This window comes from Pseudophryne corroboree, chromosome 2 (genome assembly GCF_028390025.1).
Source record: "Pseudophryne corroboree isolate aPseCor3 chromosome 2, aPseCor3.hap2, whole genome shotgun sequence".
Lineage (NCBI taxonomy): Eukaryota > Metazoa > Chordata > Amphibia > Anura > Myobatrachidae > Pseudophryne > Pseudophryne corroboree.
The window spans coordinates 673,196,861-673,206,205 of NC_086445.1; the positions used below are offsets into that span (position 1 = coordinate 673,196,861).

The window sequence follows — 9,345 nt, forward strand, 5'->3', positions numbered from 1 at the left end:
CCTTAGCACCTTTAGCGATGGTCGTAGACTTTGTGAGCAATAAACAGCTTGCTTTTCCAAGTGCATCCATATCCTGACACTAACATAATTGTGCAAAATGCTGATCCATTTTCCGACTGTCCTGGAGTGAGCCCAGCGTCTCCAAGCTCTGCCAGCTACCTATGCAGGGCCTGTTCAATAGTCAGTGACCAATGGGGAACCAGCCACCACGAACCGGGAGGTATGGTAGCAGCGTGTCTACACATACACAGCAGCAAGCGGTTTCAGGTGTCCACGGTAGGAACCTGAGTAAAACCACGGTTTCAGGTGCTGCATTGATGGAACCTGGTGGTGGCAGCAAAATACCTGCCCACTGCACAGAGGGTTGGAGCCAGTGACAGGCAGATAGTGATGGTAAGAGGGAATCCCCTATAGGCCCAGGTCCCATGAAGCCCAAAACCAATCTGTGATCATTTAGCGAAGGTAGCAAGGACGCATCCGGTCATGGGATGATATCGGGATCCCAGCGCTTGGGATGCAGGCTGTCAGAATACCGACAACAGCATCCCGACTCTCTGGATCTCGACACCTATTTGGTGAGTAAACTACTCCTAACCTCCCTAATCATCCTTTCCCGCAGACTGATCTTCCAAGACTCTGGGCATCCCCTTTCCCCCACCAGACCACACTGTACTCCTATCGCTACATGGTGAGAGTGCTCCACAGGTACATTCCCATCTGTGTGTGAGCCCCATCTTTCTCCTCTGCTGCTTCTCTTATGCCTTTCCTGCTCAGAGATCTGCCTCTCCTCTGTCACCTTACTGGCCTGAATTCCCTTTGAGACAGCCGATTCCCAGGCTCTTTTACCCTACAACCCGAGTCCCCAATCAGATGGCGGGATTTTCCTGGGAATTTGTGTTGCTGGTTGCTCAGGGACCCTTGCCAAACTCTCATGCACGTGCTCAGTGAGGGCCCTGGAGAAAGGGTCATATAAAGGTCACCTGGATGCTCTGTTAGGGCTGAGTGGTGCAGCACTTCACTACAAAAATATTAAAATACAGTGACTGCAGTCAGAAGTGCAATCCCTGGATATGAACAATTGGAGACATGGGGACACTAACTGATAAAGTGGTGACCCCATTTTATGGGGGTACCACATTGGCATATTCACAAAACATCCATATTTTCTCTAACGTCCTAGTGGATGCTGGGGACTCCGTTAGGACCATGGGGAATAGACGGGCTCCGCAGGAGACAGGGCACTTTAAGAAAGAATTAGGACTACTGGTGTGCACTGGCTCCTCCCTCTTTGCCCCTCCTCCAGACCTCAGTTAGAATCTGTGCCCGGACGAGCTGGGTGCATTTTAGTGAGCTCTCCTGAGCTTGCTAATAAAAAAGTATTTTGTTAGGATTTTTTATTTTCAGAGAGATCTGCTGGCAACAGGCTCTCGGCTACGTGGGACTGAAGGGAGAGAAGCAGACCTACTAACTGCGGATAGGTCATGCTTCTTAGGCTACTGGACACCATTAGCTCCAGAGGGATCGAACACAGGAACGCACCCTTGGTCGTCCGATCCCGGAGCCGCGCCGCCGTCCCCCTCGCCAGAGCTGGCCCTAACCAATATGATGCCCTAGGCAAGATTTTGGCTGGTGCCCCCTAGCACCACCGCTGGTTCCGCCTCTGACCTTTCACCTCTTTCCCAGCACCATCACCCCTCACCCATAGCAGTCCTTGTATCCCCTATATTTTAAATAGGAACAGTTCGCACATTTGACGCACAGCCCAAAAAGGGGCATCTTCTTGCTGGGAAGGAGCATGGCCACACAATAGTAACCCCAATTCCAATTACTCCACACAGTGCTGCAACTTTATTCACATTTTATCTTGCGATAGTGTCCATAATTCATATTACATCCCACAGTAGTATCACTTTACCTTATAAACGTTACGCCTCACAGTAGAGCCCCTTATTCACATTACATCACACTGAATTGCTCCTTATTCACATTACACCACACCTTATTGCTCTTTATTCACATTAGACGACACAGTAGTGCCCTTTCTATATGCAACGCCACATAGTAGAGCACCTTATACACATAATGCCACACATTAGTAATGCATTTATACACAATTCCACACAGTAATGCCCCTTACACATATGAGACACATTAATGTCCTTATAAACATAATGCGCCTTACACATTATGACAACCTTTATTAATGCCCTTTTACACATAATGTCCCTTACACATATGCCGCACATTATTAATGCCCTTATACACATAATGACACACATAGTGCCCCCTACACATTTGCTGCACATTATTAGTGCCCCTATACACATAATGACACACATACAGTAGTACCCTGTTACACATATGCCGCACATTATTAATGCCCTTATACACATAATGACACACATAGTGTCCCTTTACACATATGTTGCACATTATTAAAGCATTTTTACATGACACACATAATGCTCCTTACACATATTCTGAACACTACTGCACAACCAACCCACTCACATGCACACAGCACTCACACTTCCACTAACACTGTGACCTCTGCCTCTGCTTGGATACAGATGTGTCCTCACAAATCTTGCATCAATGCTAATGTCGGGCACCTTTTTTTTAATGAAAATTCATCTTATTTGCATTGCTATGTGGCTAGGATGCACAAGCAGCTTCTGCCGATTAAACTGATATGCAGCATGCCTATATTCTGTGTGAGACTGTGGCTGTATCTGCATATGAAATGCTACATACAGAATATAGGCATGCCGCATATCATTTTAATCAGCAGAAGCTGATGATGCCCCTTGGCATATCAAATGCCCTAGGCAATTGCCTAGTTTGCCTATGCCTATGGCCGGCTCTGCCCCTCGCAGAGCCAGAAGCCGGCGTGTGAAGCAAGAAGACGTCAAAAGCGGCGGCAGAAGACTCCAGTCTTCATATGAGGTAGCCATTTCTCCCACATCAAATACACACTCTCCGGTCACTGTAGGGTGCAGGGCGCAGGTGGGGGGGGGGGGGGGCGCCCTGGGCAGAAATTAAGTACCTCTTGGCATAAAAGGGCATATATACATTTATGCATGAGCCCCCGCCATTATTTTACACAAGAAGTCCGCCGCTGAGGGGGCGGGGCTTCTTCCTCAGCACTCACCAGCGCCACTTTCTCTCCACAGCTCCGCTGAGAGGAAGCTCCCCAGGCTCTCCCCTGCAGATTCACGGTAGAAAGAGGGTAAAAAGAGAGGGGGGGCACATAAATTTAGCGCAATATCAGTATATACAGCAGCTACTGAATTAACACTAAGTTACTGTGTAATTCCTGGGTCATATAGCGCTGGGGTGTATGCTGGCATACTCTCTCTCTGTCTCTCCAAAAGGCCTTGTGGGGGTTCTGTCCTCAAATAGAGCATCCCCTGTGTGTGTGTGGTGTGTCGGTACGCTTGTGTCGACATGTTTGACGAGGGAGGCTATGTGGAAGCAGAGCAGGTGCAGATGAATGTGGTGTCTCCGCCGATGGCGCCGACACCTGATTGGATGGATATGTGGAAGGTGTTAAATGATAATGTAAACTCCTTGCATAAAAGGTTGGATAAAGCTGATGCCTTGGGACAGTCAGGGTCCCAACCCATGCCTGATCCTACAGCGCAGAGGCCATCAGGGTCTCAGAAGCGCCCACTATCCCAAATTGTTGACACGGATATCGACACGGATTCTGACTCCAGTGTCGATGGCGAGGATGCAAAGTTGCAGCCTAAAATGGCTAAAGCCATCCGCTACATGATTATAGCAATGAAGGATATATTGCACATCTCAGAGGAAAACCCTGTCCCTGCCAAGAGGGTTTATATGTTTGGGGAGAAAAGGCAAGAAGTGACTTTTCCCCCTTCACGTGAGTTAAATGAGTTATGTGAAAAAGCTTGGGATTCTCCTGATAGGAAAATGCAGATTTCCAAACGGTTACTTATGGCGTATCCTTTCCATCCTTTCCAGCCAAAAAATCCTGACACTTACTAATTAAGTAAGCTAACCCTGATCCCTAACCCCCACCCCCCCTAAACCCTAACACGCCCTTCCTGCAGCTTGACCCTAATTGTCCCCCCTCCACAGAATTTAGAAAGCATATAAACGTGTATTCAAAGCATTCAAATAACAGGTGCAGACATAGTTACAGATATATATATATATATATATATATATATATATATATTACAGTGCCTGAAGTGGACCGGTATACAACGGTATGGTATACCGGCACTTCTTTGAGCACTGTCCCCCGATGGTCCGCCACCACATCAAGCTGACATCAGCGCTACTATTTAAAATCTGCCGCAGACCGGCAGCCAATCAGTAGCAGCAGCTCCTGATTGGCACCTGTCCCTGAGCCCTGACAAGTGCGGCTGCAAGGTTCGGCTCCCACATGCAGCATGCTTACGCCAAGGCTCCGACTCCTGCCCCCCTGACAGCTCCGCTGCCCAGCTCTGGCTTTCTCCTGATAACAACTCGGGTGGCCGGCTCCCGCTCCACAGCACAGAGGCCCGGCTCCAGCTCCCGTATGCTGATACCCCCAGCTACCCGGCAACTGGTGAGCAGAGGGAAACTGATGGAGGAGAGTGTCATGGTGGGATTTGTGTGTAAATATGGCTGTGTGTGTAAATATATATATGCATGTGTGTGTAGATATGTGGCTATGTGTGTGGCATAATGTGAATTTCGGCTCATTCCATGTGGCATAATGTGAATTTCAGCTTATTCCGTGTGCTCTAATGTGAATTTTGGCTCATACCGTGTGCTCTAATGTTAATTTTGGCTCATACCATGTGCTATAATGTGATTTTCGGCTCATGCTGTGTGGTATCATGTGAATTTTGGCTCATACCGTGTGCTATAGTGTGAATTTCGGCTCATACCATGTGCTATAGTGTGATTTTCGGCTCATACTGTGTGCTATAATGTGAATTTCGGCTCATACCGTGTGCTATGTGAATTTCGCCTCATTCCATGTGGTATAACGTGAATTTCGGCTCATTCTGTGTGCTATAACGTGAATTTCGGCTCATACCGTGTGCTATAATGTCAATTTCGGCTCATACCATGTGCTATAATGTAAATTTCGCCTCATACCGTGTGCTATAATGTGATTTTTGGCTCAAACTGTGTGGTATAATGTGAAAGGGGCACCAGTACTAGAAAGTATAAGGGGTCCTACTGTTGTGGTGCAAAATGTGTATAAGGGGTGGTAAACTACACTGATGGCATGCCCCCTATGGAGTGGCCACGCACCCTTTTTCGGAGCAGCGCGCACATAATTACAACCTTAAAATTTCCACTTCGACGACTGTGTGTGTGTATGTATATATATATATATATATATATATACACATACACACACACACATGTTTTAAATGTATCCATGCTTGGCCACAGGTGACTTAATTAGCACCCTAGTCAATTTGATTTACCCATCTGTGCTGAGCCATGGATATACCTAAAACCTGGACCGTTGGGGTTCCTTGGAGACCGCGTTTGGGAACCTGTGCCTTAACCCAAACTGCTAAAACAACCCTAATATCCTATCCCTAAATTTTACCTGAGGGCTCTGTATTTTGGCAGGGGGGGGGGGGGGGGCGTTGACTATTTGCCTAGGGTGCTGAGAAACCTTGCACCGGCCCTGTCTGTCTGAGGAGCTTGATACCTTGGACAAGGATACTATATTGCTGACCCTGGGGCATATAAAAGACGCTGTCCTATACATGAAGGATGCCCAGAGAGACATTTGCCTACTAGGCTCTTGAATAAATGCAATGTCAATTTCTGCCAGAAGGGTCCTGTGGACTCGGCAATGGACAGGTGATGCCGACTCAAAAAAGCACATGGAGGTTTTACCTTATAAGGGTGAGGAATTGTTTGGGGACGGTCTCTCGGACCTAGTTTCCACAGCTACGGCTGGGAAGTCAAATGTTTTGCCATATATTCCCTCACAACCTAAGAAAGCACCGTATTACCAAATGCAGTCCTTTCGATCGCAAAGAGGCAAGAAAGTCAGAGGTGCGTCCTTTCTTGCCAGAGGCAGGGGTAGAGGAAAGAAGCTGCACAATACAGCTAGTTCCCAGGAACAGAAGTCCTCGCCAGCTTCCACTAAATCCACTGCATGACGCTGGGGCTCCACAGGTGGAGCCAGGAGCGGTGGGGGCGCGTCTCCGAAATTTCAGCCACAAGTGGGTTCGCTCACGGGCAGATCCCTGGGCTATACAGATTGTGTCTCAGGGATTCGAAGTGATGCCCCCTCATCGTTACCTCAAATCGGCCCTGCCAGCTTCCCCCGTAGAAAGGGAAGTAGTGTTAGCGGCAATTCACAAATTATATCTCCAGCAGGTGGTGGTAAAGGTTCCCCTCCCTCAACAGGGAAGGGGTTACTATTCCACAATGTTTGTGGTTCCGAAACCGGACGGTTCGGTCAGACCTATATTGAATTTAAAATCCCTGAACATTTACCTGAAAAGATTCAAGTTCAAGATGGAATCGCTCAGGGCGGTCATGGCAAGCCTGGAAGAGGGGGATTTTATGTTGTCTCTGGACATAAAGGATGCTTACCTGCATGTCCCCATTTATCCACCTCATCAGGAGTACCTCAGATTTGTGGTACAGGACTGTCATTACCAATTCCAGACGTTGCCGTTTGGTCTGTCCACGGCACCGAGAATATTTACCAAGGTAATGGCAGAAATGATGGTGCGTCTGCGAAAGCAAGGAGTTACAATTATCCCATACTTGGACGATCTCCTCATAAAGGCGAGGTCCAGAGAGCAGTTGCTGATCAGCGTAGCACACTCTCGGGAGGTGTTACAACAGCACGGCTGGATTCTGAATATTCCAAAGTCGCAGCTGATTCCTACGACGAGTCTGCCCTTCCTGGGCATGATTCTGGACACAGACCAGAAGAAGGTGTTTCTCCCAGAGGAGAAGGCCCAGGAGCTTGTGACTCTGGTCAAAGACCTCTTAAAACCAAAACAGGTGTCGGTGCATCTATGCACGCGAGTCCTGGGAAAGATGGTGGCATCATACGAAGCCATTCCCTTCGGCAGGTTCCATGCGAGGACCTTTCAGTGGGATCTGTTGGACAAGTGGTCCAGATCGCATCTTCAGAAGCATCGGCTGATCACCCTATCCCCCAAGGCCAGGGTGTCTCTTCTGTGGTGGCTGCAGAGTGCTCACCTTCTCGAGGGCTGCAGGTTCGGCATACAGGACTGGGTCCTGGTGACCACGGATGCAAGCCTCCGAGGGTGGGGGGCAGTCACTCAGGGAAGAAACTTCCAGGGGCTGTGGTCAAGTCAAGAGACTTGTCTGCACATTAATATCCTGGAACTAAGGGCCATATACAACGCCCTGAGTCAAGCGGAGCCTCTGCTACGCAACCAATCGGTGCTGATTCAGTCAGACAACATCACCGCAGTGGCTCATGTAAACCGCCAGGGCGGCACAAGAAGCAGGGTGGCAATGGCAGAAGCCACCAGTATTCTTCGCTGGGCGGAGAATCACATGCAAGCACTGTCAGCAGTGTTCATTCCGGGAGTGGACAACTGGGAAGCAGACTTCCTCAGCAGGCACGACCTCCACCCGGGAGAGTGGGGACTTCATCAAGAAGTCTTCACACAGATTACAAATCAATGGGAACTGCCACAGGTGGACATGATGGCATCCCGCCTCAAAAAAAGCTACAAAGGTATTGCGCCAGGTCAAGAGACCCTCAGGCGATAGCTGTGAACGCACTAGTGACACCGTGGGTGTTCCAGTCGGTTTATGTGTTTCCTCCTCTTCCTCTCATACACAAGGTGCTGAGAATCGTAAGAAAAAGAGGAGTGAGAACAATACTCATTGTTCCGGATTGGCCAAGAAGGGCTTTGGTATCCGGAACTGCTAGAAATGCTCACAGAGGACCCATGGCCTCTGCCTCTCAGACAGGATCTGTTGCAACAGGGGCCCTGTCTGTTCCAAGACTTACCACGGCTGCGTTTGACGGCATGGCGGTTGAACGCCGGATCCTAGCGGAAAAAGGCATTCCTGATGAGGTTATTCCTACGCTGATAAAGGCTAGGAAGGACGTGACAGCAAAACATTATCACCGTATATGGCGAAAATATGTTGCTTGGTGTGAGGCCAGGAAGGCCCCTGTCACGAACCGGTCTCTCACCTCTGCGGGTTCTGGGGTTCATCCATTGCCAGTGCGGTTGCTTGCGGTGCTGTGCGCCCGTGTGGGGACACGGCATGATCAATGGCACAGGTAATGCAGAGTCTGGGAACTGTGAGTGCGGGGACCAAATGGCCTAAGGCACTGCAGTGTGTCTGCTGTATAGGAGGTGGCCATGTTGGAGACCAAATAGCTAATACAGAGCACTTGTGAAAACACCTGTGGGCAGGTGTAAGCCAATCCCGTGCTTGTGCTGCCTTTAAGTAGGCTGGGATTATGTTACTCTGGGCCAGTGCTTTGTTGTATCAAAGCTGTGCTCTAGCTCTGAACTCTCTCCGTGCATTCCTGTGTGATTCCCGTGGTCCAGATATCGCCTCCGTTCCCAGAGGTCCGTTTGCAGCCTTCACTGCCAAAGATCTACCGGCTCTCCATTGTGCTATCAGTCAATTGCACACCTATTGGAAATACTTGGATTCCCAGTGTCCTGCATGAGGTTACCTTGTCAGTCTGCCTATCCTACAAAGTCTGCAGGATCTCATTTCTCTCAGCTGTTCGTTTGTTCAACTCTGCATTTAACCCATTCATCACCTTGTCTTCTACTACAGTTTCACAGTGATCTCCGGAACCCGCAAGTAACCCAATTCAGTACTTTTTGCTATGTTGTCTTTACAAGGATAATTCATCACAGTCTCTCAGTTAACTCTCAAAGCTCCATTGCTAATTCTTACAGTTATCTCTTCATGTCTGCATTATCCAGTTAATAACATTCTACAGTTCAGCATCAAAGTTTGTTTATATTTGCTATGTTGTCATAACAAGGATAATTCTTCACAGTCTCTCAGTTAACTCTCAAAACTCCATTGCAAATCCTTACAGTTATCTCTTCATGTCTGCATTATCCAGTTAATCACATTCTGCAGTTCTGCATCAAAGCTTGTTTATATCTGGACAATCCAACATTTATTCATCAGCTTGTTTTGCATATGTTTCCATGAACATTTCTTTTATTTATTTTTGAGTTTTCTCTTGCATATTATTCCTGCAATACTTCAGTATAATATGATGATTAACAACTTGTCAGTTAACCCTTTACTGAATTATTATTTTGAATAAATATATGAATCGGAACTTTCTTCGTCCTCCCTGCTTTCTTCATAGCCCAG

General features: G+C 48.0%; 1 protein-coding gene across 1 annotated transcript in view; it reads left to right on the forward strand.

Moving 5' to 3' along the window:
• The window catches only part of TMCC2 (transmembrane and coiled-coil domain family 2), a 607,696-nt gene that overhangs the window by 104,810 nt on the left and 493,541 nt on the right, over positions 1-9,345 (forward strand). The gene's annotated exons all lie outside the window — the stretch shown is intronic.